Consider the following 15,167-nt stretch of genomic DNA (forward strand, 5'->3'; position numbering starts at 1 on the left):
CCCCACTAAATCCTCAGCACATAGAAAGGTGTTCAGTTCAAAACTGCTCAATGAAATCGGTTTTTAAAAAATAAACATTTAATAAGGAAAGACTTGTTTGTAACCATTCCTTAAACTTTTCAGTCCAAAAATTGTTTCTCAGGATCCATATTCCTTGTGTAGTCTAAACCTCTTAAAAGAGTGATTTAAAAATTGCACTGGTACGTGCATGGATCACAGCCTCAAATACGACTCTGTTGAGATGTTTCAAAATACAAAAGCAATAAAGTATTTAGGGAAAAAACATTGATTCTTTAAAAAATCAAACACAGAATTACCATGCAACTCAGCAATTCCACTTCTGGCTATCTACCCACCAAAATAAAAAACAGATATTTGTACACGTATGGTCACAGCACCATTATTCACAATAGCCAAAAGGTAGAAGCAAACCAAGTGTCCATCGCCAGATAAATGGATGAACAAAACGTGGTCTATACATACAACGGAATATTTTTAGGCCTTAAAAAGGAAATTTTGATACATGCTACAACATGGATAAATCTTGAGGCCATTATGTTACGTGAAAAATGCAAGACACAGGAAGACAAATGTCATGTGATTCTATTTATCTGAGGTACCCAAAGTAGTCAGAATCACAGAAACAGAAAGCAGACTGGTGGTTGCCAGAGGCTGGGATGTAGTATTTAATGGCCACAGAGTTTCACTTGGGGAAGATAAAAACATTTCTGGAGCAAGACGGTGGTGATGGTTGCACAACAATATGAATGTACTTAAAGCCACAGAACTATACACTTAAAACTGGTTAAAATAGTAAATGTTATGTTATATATTTTTAACCATAATTTTAAAAAAGTAAATAGAAAAAAAAACCCACTAAAAGACAGAAAAGCAATAACTTGTCTTCCCTTTTATACATTCTTTTAGTGACTTCAACTCTAGTGTAACAGAGATATATATTTACAAGTACATTTTCACACATTAAGTCTTCAACGTAGACTTAATCTCCAAATGAGGCAGTAAAGGTAGAAAAGCGAATTGACTTATCCAGAGTGAAATATATATAGTAAAACGGCAAAGCCAAAACTAGACCCCAGGCATTCTGACCCCTAACTTAGTGTTTTCTCCCTTAAACAAGAAAGCATCTCAAAAATATTCAGTCCAATAGCAACCTTTCTGAAGAGAATAGCCATGTTTCCTTACACTTCTCTATGTCTCCTGCACTGCTGACTGCTGCTTTTGTTAGTTGTCTTAAACTGCTCAAGTTCCCACTTTCATCACCCAACTGATGGGTTATGGGACAGATGTTAAATTAATTTCTAGTGCTCTGCATCACTGATGAACAATAAAAAGTTTCTGGATTGTGGATTATGTTCCACCAATATCCAACCTCCAGCATTCAAACAGCGAAGACAATTATGACTATGCTTCTCTATTTCACTCCTTCCTATTACCTGTTTTTTTCTCCTTTGCAGGAGGATAAAGCTTGTAATTTCTGTAATAAAAGAAAAAATATGTACAAAAGTAGAAAGAACAGTAAAACAAACCTCCATCCATCACCAAATTTCAACCATTACCAATTTGTTGCAGTCTTATATCACTATATCCCAATCCACTCTCCACCCAAGCCCTCTGGATTATGTTGAACCAAATCCCAGATAGTATATTATTTCATCTGTGACCATTTCCAATATGTATCTCTAAAAGAAAGGATGTAAAAGAACAACCACAATACCATTATCATATCTAATATAATGAACAATAATTCCTTAATAAGAACTTCCCAGTCAGAGTTCACATTTCCCCAATTGTTTCATTTTTTTTTTTAGTTGTTTTCAATCAGAACCTAAATAAAGTCCATACATTGTGATTGGATGACTGTCTCTTAAATTTCCTTTAACAGGTTCCTCCCGACTCCCCTTCTTTCCTCTTGTAATTTTCTTTGTTCAAGACATAAGGTTATGGGCTGGCCGAGTGGTTTGTTGGTTAAGAGTTGGCTTGGGAACACGAGCTCTGAGCAGCAAGGGCCGCCAGTTCAGATCCCACATGGGCCAATGACGCTGCGCCCTCTACAGCTAAGATGGTGAACAACAGCTCAACCTGGAGCTCGGCTGCCGTGAGTCGCCGGTGACAGTGTAGGCTGCAGTGGGCTGCCGTGAGCTACCGTAAATGGCCGGCAGCCAGTGGGAGCAGCCCTCCAATGGCCAGCGACCAACTGCCTCAGCCGGGAAAAGTGCAATGATCACAATACCAACATGGGCCAGTGAAGTGACGTCCTCTACAACTAGACTGAAGAACAAAAGGACAGCAACTTGTCTGATCCCTCTCCCCCAATTCCCCAATAAAATCTTAAAAAAAAAAAAAAAGACAAGGTTAACTATTAGTTTCCCACAGTCTGGATTTCTGCCAAATGAATCACCATACTACAGTTTAATATGCTCCTCTGACCCCTGTATTTCCTGTAATTGATAATCAGACCTAGTGACTTCATCACTTTTGGGATCATTATTGTATTTTTAAAGTTTATTTTGTGAAAACTTCTCAGGTGGTGGTTGTGTACTTCCAACAACAGGTACAAAATATCTACTTCTCAGTCTGTCACATGAACAATCATCAAGGACCACCAACTAGACTTATTAATTCACTAGGGGTTGCAATGTGGTGATATTCTATTATTCCTTCTTTATTAATTAGCTGGAATACTTCTGTAAAAGAAACTCATCAACTCTTCAGTTGTCTGATATACAGTTTGTAGCAAAAAGCAGAATAGATGAATGGTTCTTTACCTTTATTTACTACTTTTCAAAACAACTTTCCAACATTCTCTAAAAATATAAGCGAGTTTTAAAAAAAAGTATGTGTTCATGGATTTAAACATATTTGATGGGTTTCAATCCTTTGTAGTTATCCTTATTGAGGCTCAAATTGTCCCACATTTGGACAGTGGAAGCTTATTCAAACTGGCTCCTGAGACCTTAGGACATAACCCCATCTTGTCTCTGAAAGCTTCTTTACTTTTTGGGGTTACATGTGATTGCAGACATATCTTGTATTTTTCTTGCCTTAGGCCTGGAATTAGCCAGCTCTTTAAAGAAGCCCTAATTTACTGTATTTTGCCATATACAATGAGCACTTTTTTGCCCAAATTTGTGAGTGAAAAGGATGTGCATTACACATGGGTAGTACTAATTCTGTATCTATATAAATATTTTTATTTTTTTTATAAGATTTTTATTGGGGAATTGGGGGAGAGGAACAGCGCTGGGGAATTAGGGGTAAGGGAACAGACAAGTTGCTGTCCTTTTTTTGTTCTTCAGACTAGTTGTGGAGGACGCTGCTTCACTGGCCCAAGTTGGCACCATCATTGCGCTCTTCCAGGGCGAGACAGATCAGTCGCCGGCTTCTGGATGGCCTCTCACTGAGGCTGCTGGCCGCTCACGCTGGCTGCTGGCTACACACGGTAGCCCATGGCAACCCAGCTCCAGGCTGAGCTGTTGTTCAGCATCTTAGCTGTAGAGTGCAGTGTCACTGGCCCTCATATGTGGGATCTGAACCGGGGCTCTCTGGCGTCCCGAGCCAGCTCTTAACAAACGTGCCACTCGGCCGGCCTTGAAATGATTTTAAAGGTTTCAGAACAGATTATAAAATACAAAGAGCCAGATATTGCTAAATAAAGCTTCTCTAGCCACTCCAGAATCTCTAATTTCCCCACTTACTTATGAAAATAATACATGTTCATTATTTAAATTAAAAAACAAAATACACCGGCAGAGTGGCGCATTGGTTAATAGTTGGCTTGGGATGCCAGCTCTGAGCAGCAGGGCCCTGGTTCGTATCCCACATGAAGGCCAGTGACACTGCCCTCTACAGCTAAGATTGTGAACAACAGCTCGACCTGGAGCTGGGCTGCCGTGAGTCCGTCTGCGACAGTGTAGGCTGCAGTGGGCTGCCATAAGCTACCGTGAGTGTCCAACAGCCAGCATGAGTGTCCAGCAGCCAGTGTGAGCTGCCAAGAGCCACCGTGAGTGGCCGTCCAGAGGCCAGCGACCGATCTGCCTCACCCGGGAAGTGTGCAATGATAATACCAACATGGGCCAGTGAAGCAACGTCCTCCACAACTAGACTGAAGAACAAAAGGACAGCAATTTGTCTGTTCCCCTTCTGCGATTCCCCAACACTGTTCCCCTCCCCCAATTTCCCAATAAAATCTTAAAAAGTAAAAATAAAATAAATCACAAGAAAGTATAAAGGCAATTCCCTAACATCTGCCTCCCTTCCCACAAAGATAACTAGTAACAATTTGATTGCTCATCAGTCTTTTTGACATAAACTTTAAATAGTTTGAAATAAGAATATTTTACAACTAGTGCTGTAAAAAGTTATTTCTTTTCATTTCATAATATATCAGGGATATAGAAATCTGGCCACACTGAGGATCATTTCCAGTTTGTCAATATTATAAACAATCCTGCAATCCTTCTATTATTACATTTATCTTTGACTACTCTAAATCATGCCATTAGAATAAATATCAAGAAGTAGGATTACTGGATTAATTTGGAGGTGTACTGTCAGAAAAATTGGAATTTATACTCCTGCCAACTCTGTGTGAAAATGGCAAACACTCTGGTCATTATTAATCTTTGCCAATCTAACAGGAAAAAATGATTTCTTTATTTTAATCTGCTTTTTAAATTATAAGTGAAACTGAATCTCAATATATTAGCCTCTGTGTTTCTTTATATTCTTTGCCTATTTTTCTATTTGAATGTTCATTGTATTAATTTGTAATACTTTCTATATTAATGTTAAAATATCAAGAGAGAATATTCATAATAGCCTTTTAAAACAATGATAGCTTTTGTCATAAATGTTTAAACTTTTTACATAGTCAATTCTGTCCATCTTTTCCTTTTGTAACTTATAGGCTTCATGCTTATTATAAATATTTTTATATCAAGAAACAAATTACACACACACACACACACACACACACACAGAGTCAGACAATGAAGTTTGCGAACTCATCCTAGAAAAAGTGCTACATACCTCACTGCTGAATATCACTATGGTCACTTTCGAAGTATTCCCCTTGGGAAGCTATGCACCAACGCCAGCGCCTAGTCCCACCCTTCAAAGCAATTTTGGAACTCTTTTTCTGGAATAACCATCAGAGCTGTTGCCATATTACCCTTGATGTCCTGAATGGCATCAAAATGTCTTCCTTTCAATATTTTCTTTATCTTCGGGTAAAGAAAGAAGTCATCGGGGGCCAGATCAGGTGAGCAGGGAGAGTGTTCCAATACAGTTACTTGTTTACTGGCTAAAAACTCCCTCACAGACAGTGCCGCGTGAGCTGGTGCATTGTCATGATGCAAGAGCCATGAATGGTTGGCGAAAAGTTCAGGTCATATAACTTTTTCACACAGCCTTTTCAGCACTTCCAAATAGTAAACTTGGTTAAGTATTTGTCCAGTTGGCACAAATTCATAATGAATGATTCCTCTGATACCAAAAAAGGTTAGCAACATCACTGCAACAAGTTCATGAACTTAATTGTCACACCTTGTATATAAATGTAAGTAGTTAGGAAGGACAATGCTATATGAACAAGTTCTTTTAATTTGTGTTGTAATCTCCAAATTATGTAGGTAAACACATCCTTCAATCAGAGCAGAAAGCTGACATTAGATAAAGAGTTTACAGCACAATTAAGTAATTCTATGTGATAATTTAAAATTTTTTATAAAATCCTAAATATGAAGATAACTCAATTATCTGGTGTTGCTTAGAAACAAGATGGATACTTTTTCCAAAAAACTGGAAGATGCTTTCAGGGAAAAGAAACTCAATTAGTCCTCTATCTAACTGCCTGTAGCTGAAAACACTGTGCATCCAGGGTAAAAACTGCAGCTATGTCTCCCTCATCCCTCTCCTCTGTATCAAACTGGCTCACCAATCCCACTGCAAACAACTTAGACCAAGTCATTAGTTATTACCTCTTCCTTGAATTGTCACAAAATCAAACTTGGTCTCTGCTTCCAGTCTAATACATCTACCACACCAACGCCAAATTAATCTTTCTAACAGTGGTTTGTTCAATCAAGAATACAGAATAAGTACAAACTCCTAGTCACAAATCCATATCAGTATTTCCCAAAATGTATTCTATAGAACACTAGTCTTGCAACATAAAATGAAATGAGCCTTTTAAAAAATCCTGGTTAGGTTGGGAAATACCACTTACTATAGCCTAATTTTGTAAATTATTCATTAAATATTTGAGTATTGACTATATGCCCTACGCTAAGTGCTGGGGGTTATAGCTGTGAACAAAACAGGCTTGGTTCTCATGTTGCTTACAGTCAAGTGAGAAAATGAATATTTAAACAAATTATAGAAATAAAATTATACACTGGGGTAAATACCATGAAAAGCATGGGCTGCTATGAGAAAGAATGAGTAATCTGATTTATTGATATCACTAAGCCCAAAGACATGAAGAATACATACAGCATACAAAAGAGAGATCTTGACTTAAATACATACATAAATACAAATAATACATAAATATAAATAAGGCCTGACAGTATTTACTGACAGAGGTAGTAGCAATGTGATGCTGGGGAGTTAAGGCAGAGTATGCAGTTTATCCTGGAAAAGCAAGAAGGCCAAGGTGGCTAAGGCAGAGGAAGTGGGGGAGAAAAGGGGATAACGTGAGATGAGGCAGGAGAGGTAGGTAGAAGCTGGTCATACACAGCACTACAAAAGACTCGGAGTCCTGAAGCTAAGAAACCTGTTTAACTTTGCTTAATTCAACCTTTTCAAACTGAATCATAGAAACCTTTCTAAGGAAAACCAGTAGTAGGGCATATGCAGTGTTCGACAGAACACATTTTCAATCACAGGATAGCAATCAAGGTATGACACATTTTGAGAGAAAGTAACAATATGAAAACTGGTTTTTAAAATGTATTTAAATTTTGAATTAAAAAAAATCAAAAGGTATTAAGCAGAACAAAGTTAACACCATAGGCCTGCAACTGCTATCTTTAGAAAAACCTGCTTGTAAGGTTGGTCCTGGCTGGTCTCTGGAACTTGGATTTTGGATGTTCCCACCATCCCTTTACTGGTAAGGATGGTTCACTGTGCAAACAATATGGTTTATGCTGAATATCTGCTTTCCTACTGGGAGCCTAAAGTTTGGTACATGCTAAGAAGTAGGTGCCTATGTGACTAGCCCTTAATAAAAATTCTGGGTACTGAGTCTCGACTGAGCTTCCCTAGAAGTCATTTCATGTGTGCTGTCACAAGTCAGTGCTGGAAGAGCTACATGTATCCTGTGTGACTCCACTGGCTGAATACTCTGGGAAGTTTGTGTCTGGTTTCCTTTGGACTTCACATCATGAAGCTTTATCTTTGCTGATTTTTCTGTGTATCCTGTGCTGAATAAATAATAGACATGAGTATGACTAGATGCTGAGGTCTGTAAGTCGTCCTAGTGAACCTGGGATGGTCTTAGGGATTCCAACACAGCTACAAAATGGGATACTGTGAAAGGTCTCCCTCTACCTCTGTCCTCCAGCCTCCCCGAGAGCAACTATAGTACTTTGGAATAAATACCTAGCTAGTATTCAAGTATAAAGCTATTTTTTTAAAAAAGAAATTCACATAAAAATCAGTACAGTGGCTACCTTAAGAGATGAGGTAGGTGGCTGTGGTTGGGAAGAGGCATAAGGTTGGGGTTTTAGAAGGTTTAACACTGTTCTATTTCATGGCCAGGGTGGTGTCAGCTTTAAAATAATGTTAAAATAAGTTAAACTTAAATTTGTTTAATGTGCTTCCTTGTATATGTATTATTTCAAAATAAAAAATGTTTTGCTGTAGCAAGTGCAGATTTGAAAGTTGTTAGCTGAAGCCTTGAAACTAAATCCATTTCCTAAAGAAAAGGACACAGAAGAATGAACGGAAGGCTAAGTACTGAGCCACAGGAAATGCTGGTAATTTGGAATCTGAAAGAGAACTGAGTAAAGGAAAACATGGAGCCTGGGGAGTTCCCAGAATAGGCGGCCTGGAAGAAGCAGCATCTAAAAGCTGTACTTCAAATTGAGAAGCCATCTCTTTCCTCTATGTTACCAGCAAGTTTGGAATACACTTCAATTTTAGTATTATCACTCTGGAAGGACAATTATTGTTAAGATTTCTATGTCCTCAAAGTGATTAAGTTCCTAGAGTACTGGGACTGTGTCCTTTTTCAGTAACTATGTATTCTAAGTACCTTGAAGAGTGCCTAACTCATAATGGGCCCTGAATAAATCAGGTGCTTAGAAATGCAGAATGAAATTGGGAAAGGCCCACATCACAGAAGCCACAAAAGGAAAGAATGTAAAGACTTCTGTGATCAGTTTTCTTCCTTTTTCCTCTTTTTCTCTACCTTTAGCAAACTCTCAGGTCTTCACTGTGTTTACTGAATTCCTTCCACGCTACTGCTACCTCCTCATTGTTTCTTCAACAACGATCTGAACACCAACTATGTGAGCTTATTGTCTAATGCAAGGCATATTTCAGTAAATAAATAACACAAAGTTGCAAGTGGATACAGAGATAAATAGGAACATGGCATGGAAGATGCAAAAGGGTGATTAGGAAAGGCTTTCATGGAAAGATGACAACTCCTCTGGTCCTTGAAGGATTTTAGAATTTAAACATGGAGAAATGTAGGTACTACGGGCATTTCAATAGAGAGAACAGCCTAAGAATTAATAGGTATAAGAGAGACACCACATAAGGAAATATGAGGCAAGAAAGACAGGAACTGATTAGATAAGAGTAAGTAGGAAAGAAGTAAAGATTATGCCACTGTCCAACTAGGTAGAGCTGATAAAGGAGACCAAAATGGAGCAGCCAGAGAGGGAGACGAAAACCAGAAGGCTGTGGGCTCAGAGAATTCAGGAGAGGAAACTGAACTGTAAGTGAAAATCTGGAAAAAGCAGATGTTGTATAATTCTTTAAAGAAAGGCTGCAAAAAGATGACAAAGGAGTAAGGCAGTAGAAAGAAATGTGGAAGTTTGGAAAGGCGTGTGATGGAGGAGAGGGAGATACTACAGCAAATAAGTTAAGTGGATAGGAATGATGTAGTAAAGCAGTTTTCAACTGGGGTGAGTTTGCCCCACTAGGGACATTTGACAATCTCTGGAGGCAATTTTGGCTGCCACAGTTAGGGTTGTGGAAGGGTATTACTGGCATCTAGCTGGAGATGCTGGCTAAATATCCCACAATGCACGGGACAGTCTCCCACAATAAAGAATTATCTGGCCCCAAATGTCAATAGTGCCAAGGTTGAGAGAAACCCTGCAGTGGAGTAAAGGGGTGCAGGAGAAAGATTAACCCCAAGAAGCATCAGAAGCAAAGTCTTTGGTAAAGCAAGAACATTCACGGAGAAGGAACACTTTTGGTTCTCTATCTAGTGATCCTGATTAGAGCACGATGCTCGAAGTAGTTTTATGCATCATTTATTTGAAAAGTCTATTGAAATATGAAGACATTTCAACTTTTCCCATAAACATCAACACAATGTGCATACTTAAATCATTATCTACCCTGTGACTATTTGATATAAACCTTTTATCTTTTGGGATACAGTCAGAGTTTAAAATGTGGAATATGTCTTTTTTTTTTTTTAATTCTACATACGCACAGAAATCACGCTCATTAAAAGGTTAACAGATATAGATGATCAGTCCACTGCATAGATATAAACATCTTTGTGTCCTTTCATGCTGTGACAGGTGACCAACCTCACTGTCCTTAATAAGCATACCAAAGCCTTCTAGTTAATGATTATCTGTTCCCTAAAATGTAATCATAAACAGAGATGAATATCAAACTGGTAATAGTATCCACCAATAGAAGGCACAGTGCTACTGCATTCTTTATCCCTATGTCTTGTCAATCAATAGTATCTGAGTTATATTTTAAGAACAGTACAGTAACAGGAGTCTTTAGCAGAGAATAATTTGTGCAAAACTGCTGGGGCATCTGTCCAGTGTAGCCCAATCTTTCCATAAGTAAACTACCCTATAATAAATTGTTATATTCTATGGAGTTGTCTGCTTCTTTCGGTCTGAAGATACCTTCTCATTACGGTGGCCATTACACTTTTGCCCCACTGTAGGACAGTCCATATACTAGTATAATTTTACTTTATAAAATTTCCTATATACCATCTAGAAACTAGTTACAAATGATCTATATTTCCGGGGCTTGTGCTGCCTGCGCCACTCAGCCAATAGACCGACACAGGAGCTAGGCTATTTAGAATACACGTTTATTAGCAGAGCACCAGTGATCTGAGAAGGAAGCAGGTTAACACCTCCAAAAAATGCCTTAACATTCTCAGACCCGCGTGGGGTATTTAGGGAAAATCTGGGCGATCCTCAAGAGGCTACGTGATGGGTGTGTGTGTGTGTGGGGGGGTCCTGCATGGAGCCTTCCCTCTGGCCAAGTGATTCTCTGGTGGAGTCAGCAACCCAGGAACAATGATGGGAGTAGCCTGGAAAGAATGCTCCACCACAGAGATTGTGATCAATAAGCTTAAGGGTATTGATCATAAATTTCAGGGTAATGTTTTATCCCTGGGTGGGACAGGGGACATTCTGAGCTCAAGCTGCAGGAAGCTGATCTATTGTTAAGCTACAGGTAGGTCAAGGAAGGTGAGGCCGGGAGGCAGCGAGGCCTCTATTGTGGGGGGCCCAATGGGCCCTGTTTCAATAATACTATATGAAAAGGATGCCTACAAAGCACCAGTTTTTTAATCTTTATTAGATTGATTGGGGTGACTTTGGTTAGTAAAATTACATAGGTTTCAAGTGTACATTTGTAGTACAATAAAACATCTATATATTGCATTGTGTGTTTACCATCCAGAGTCGGTTCTCCTTCCTTCCATCGTCATATATTTGAAAAGCACCAGTTTTTTAAGTTGCAAAGTGATACTGTTATAGAAGGCTAAAATGAGTTGATAGTAGTTATAAACATGGGGTTATAACTATACTTGGTGGGTAGTGCAATATACTTCAAAACCACAATTAGCTTGGGCCAGCCAAGTGGCGTGTTGGTTAAGAGTTGTCTTGGGGGTGTCTTGCTGCAGCGACGCGAGCGGTTTCCAGGAACCTCTGTTTCGAGCAAAGACCAAGGATTGTTTTAAGAAAATGGCAGACAAGCCCGACATGGGGGAAATCGCCAGCTTCGACAAGGCCAAACTGAAGAAGACGGAGACGCAGGAGAAGAACACCCTACCGACCAAAGAGACCATTAAGCAGGAGAAACGGAGTGAAATTTCTTAAGAACCTGGAGGACTCCCCACCCCCGTCATCTTGGAGACTCCAGTCGTGATGTGGAGAAGGAGCCACCTGCAAGATGGACACGAGCGACAAGCTGCACTGTGAACCCAGGCACTCCACGCCCATGCCATCGGTCTGTGGGTCTCTGAGGGGACCTCCCCCCAATCGCACTGCCACATTCTCCAGTTTGCCCTGGGATATTGTAGAAAATTATTTGCATGATTAATGAAAATAAAACACACCTCGTGGCAAAAACAAAAACAAACAAACAAAAAAAAGAGTCGTCTTGGGACGCCAGCTCTAAGCAGCAGGGCCCCGGTTTGGATCCCACATGAGGGCCAGTGATGCTGCGCCCTCTACAGCTAAGATGGTGAACAACAGCTCAACCTGGAGCTGGGCTGCCATGAGTAGCCGTCAGCCACTGTGAGCGGCTGGCAGCCGGCGTGAGCTGCCATGAGCAGCCATCCAGTGGCCGGCGACCGATTTGCCTCACCCGGGAAGAGCGCAATGCTAATACCAACATGGGCCAGTGAAGCAACGTCCTCCACAACTAGACTGAAGGACAAAAGGACAGCAACCTGTCTGTTCCCCTTCCCTTATTTCCAAATGCTGTTTGCCTCCCCAAGTTCCCCAATAAAATCTTTAAAAAAAAACTACCACAATTAGCTTGATCATATAAATTTTGCTTTGTATCATAAAGCACGAAGACTATTGACATACGAGTATGTATTATATGAAAGGTACTGAGAGAAATTTAAGCAAAACACTGCTTTCAATTAAGAGAATTTCATTCATTTAAACATTTTCTGAGCATCTACTATATACTAATAATTAGCCCATGGGGATATAACAATGAACAGACATAATCTTTGCTTTTCAGGTACTTAGGGGCAAGCTGGTAAATAAGCAATTACAATATAGAGGAAACATACGAGGTGTGATCAAAAACTACAGTGAACGTTGCTGCCGAGTGCCAGCCAACGGAAAGGCAGGGATCTTCAATATGGGAAGTGTCGCGTAAAAACTTAGTAACAATGTGTGACAAGTTTCAACTTGTTCGGTGCAGGTTGAGAGAAGGTGTGTTTTAAAGTGTGCTGCAAATCATTCTTCATCATAACAACGCTCCGTGTCATGTGACTTCTGGCTCTTCCCCAAAGTCAAAATGACCATGAAAGGTAAACGTTTTGAGTCGATGCAGGACATTGACGCAGCCCCGACAGCTCAACTAAAGACATTCACTAAAGAGGACTTCCAGAACTGCTTCAGAAAGTGGCAAGAACAATGGGATAAGTGTGTTCAAAGTGAGGGAGAGTGTTTTGAGGGGGGACTAATGACAATGTGTCTTTTACTGTAATAAACTTCTTAAAAATTTAAACATTCGCTGTATTTTATCACACTACGTAGATTAGTGGAGATGAAGAATTCTGGAGCCAAACTGCCTGGGTTTGGAACTTGCTCTGCCATTTATAAGCTGTGTAATCTTGGGCAACTTTTTAAAGGTTCTCTGTGTCTGGTGATAATAAAAGTGTCTACCTTATGAGGTTGTTGAGAAAGTGACATCTGAGATAAGATGTAAGACTGACAACTTAAAAAGCGTGAACTTTTTCCTTTTCTTGATGAAGATATTGGGGGGAGAGGTTGGATGCCAAAATAATGCTCTAAAACTACGTGAAAGTCCAAGGTAAGAACAAAACCTGGTTCACTGAGGGAAATAAAAGTAATCCTATATTTAGAATGAGAAGGGGTTGTGGCAGTAGTGAGATATGAGCCCAGAGAAGCAGCAGAGGCTAAATAGCAAAAAGCCATGTGATCCATGACAAGTTGTTATTGTTTAATTTTTTAAAAATACATACATAATTGTTTTAATTAAGTGACTTTTTATTACTCAAGAATTAATAAGCCCACAAGACACAAAGAACACATACATATAGAAGAGAAAGACTGGCTTAAATATTCAAAAGCTGAAATCCAAACAGCATTAAAAGGCATTTACTTAATTTTGAAAAGTTGATGGAGAAAAAAGGAATGTCTGAGAATCTGTTCTAAACACCATAATGTGTTCTCACACAGATTACCCAAACAAGAACCCTGAGGAGGGTGATACTACCCATTTTACAGATGTATAAACTCAGGTACAAGGAGGTTAACTTGCCCAAAGTACAAAGGTAAAAAACTAGACATCAAAACAAGAAGGGTGTTCTTCATATTCAAATGTGACAAATTTGATTTTTCCCAATAATTCCAATTCATGATATTATAACTTCTAAATGTATACCTCTTTTCCTTGTTTTAAAACTAATTACAAATTACTATGTTGAAGTTTAATTTATTTGACTGAAACCAACAAAGGGTGAAGTATATCAAGTTGGGAAATTTAACTCTCCTTTGTCAGACTTTATTTTTGAAGCATGTGACAGAACTATGACCTAGCAATTAAGGCTACAATAAGAAGTCTCTATCAAAGCTACTACTAACATTTGCTCCAAACTCATCTAGTTCTGTCACAGTTTTTTCGCTTACCAGAAAATTCTCATGTCTAGTCTCAAGCAAGCAAAAAATATTTTGGGAAAGTCTGAAGACAAGAATAACCAGGTCCTATGAAGCAAATTATGCGATTTTCCTCTAAAGAACAATTCACAAATATATCCCAGATAAAACAGGCCTAAATATAATTTCAAAATATAAGGGAAAAAAGACATTTTACTTGAAGTTAGTTCTGGCATTCAAGTCTCCCCCTAAAGAAGGACGGGAGGGAGGGAGAGAGGAAATTGCACAGTAACAACACAATTCATTTATTGCTTTTTCCAGGATTCCTCTTTAGTAGGTAAGATTTTTTTCATAAAATTTAAGGGACTGTTATGCTTTTTATCTAAGTGAATACTTTTAGAAAATAATTAGATGCAAGCAAAGAACACTGTATGTCTAGTCTAATTGATTTTTCCATTACACTTTCAAGACAATAACACACCTCGTTTATTAAAAAATTGTTTTACAAAGCACTTTTTCACGTTATTAGTTCATCCTAACAACTCACTGAGTATCTATAACATACCAGACACTGTGCTACATACTGTAGACTTAGGCTCAAAGTACACAGAGTTATGTGGAAAAGTCAGACATACAAGCAAATGATTATAGTACAGTGCAATGAGGGCTGGAGAGCGGTCCAAAGTACTAAGAGAGTGAGTGTGTAACTACTGGTAAAGTTTGAACTAAATCTAGAAGAATAAAGACCAACGTATCAATCTCCAAAGAATTGGCTTAAATTATAAGGATTTTATTTGTCCTAGGGAGAAATCCTGGTAGTGGAAGCCCCAGGCCCAGTACAGTATGTATATAAAATGATGCTATCACAACCCAAGTTCAATGTATTGGGTCGTCAGAAAAGTCATGATGTATTTTGTCTCTTTTTCAAAGGTCATTGATTTATATAAACAACAAAGATCAATCAATGATATATTGCCCATTTTGTGCGATAACCTTTTCTCATCTTTCAGTGAGCTTCATAATTCCTCATTCATAGAAGGACCTGTCTTTATTTGTGAAAGACTGAACAAGGTTCTGAATTACAGCCTACGGCCTCATCTGAATTGAACGTTATACCACGCAAGGAGTTTTGAAGAGAGTGAAACAAGTGGAAGTCTGGTGGTGCAAGGTCAGGCGAGTATGGTGGGTGTGGTAACAGCCCATCCAAGCTCCAATAATTTTTGATGGGTAATCAAACTTGTGTGTGGTCTTGTGTTGTCACGATGGAACACAACTCCTTTACAATTAACAAGCTCTGGATGTTTCTGGATGATGGATTCGTTCAAACTGTCCAATTGC

At 39.0% G+C, this 15,167-nt stretch overlaps 1 protein-coding gene and 1 pseudogene across 1 annotated transcript in view; one reads left to right on the forward strand and one right to left on the reverse strand.

Moving 5' to 3' along the window:
- The window catches only part of BTBD7 (BTB domain containing 7), an 84,098-nt gene that overhangs the window by 61,597 nt on the left and 7,334 nt on the right, over window positions 1–15,167 (reverse strand). The window lies entirely within an intron of this gene.
- On the forward strand, window positions 11,167–11,473 carry LOC109382756 (thymosin beta-10 pseudogene; annotated as a pseudogene).

This window comes from Hipposideros armiger, unplaced genomic scaffold (genome assembly GCF_001890085.2).
Source record: "Hipposideros armiger isolate ML-2016 unplaced genomic scaffold, ASM189008v1 scaffold_69, whole genome shotgun sequence".
Lineage (NCBI taxonomy): Eukaryota > Metazoa > Chordata > Mammalia > Chiroptera > Hipposideridae > Hipposideros > Hipposideros armiger.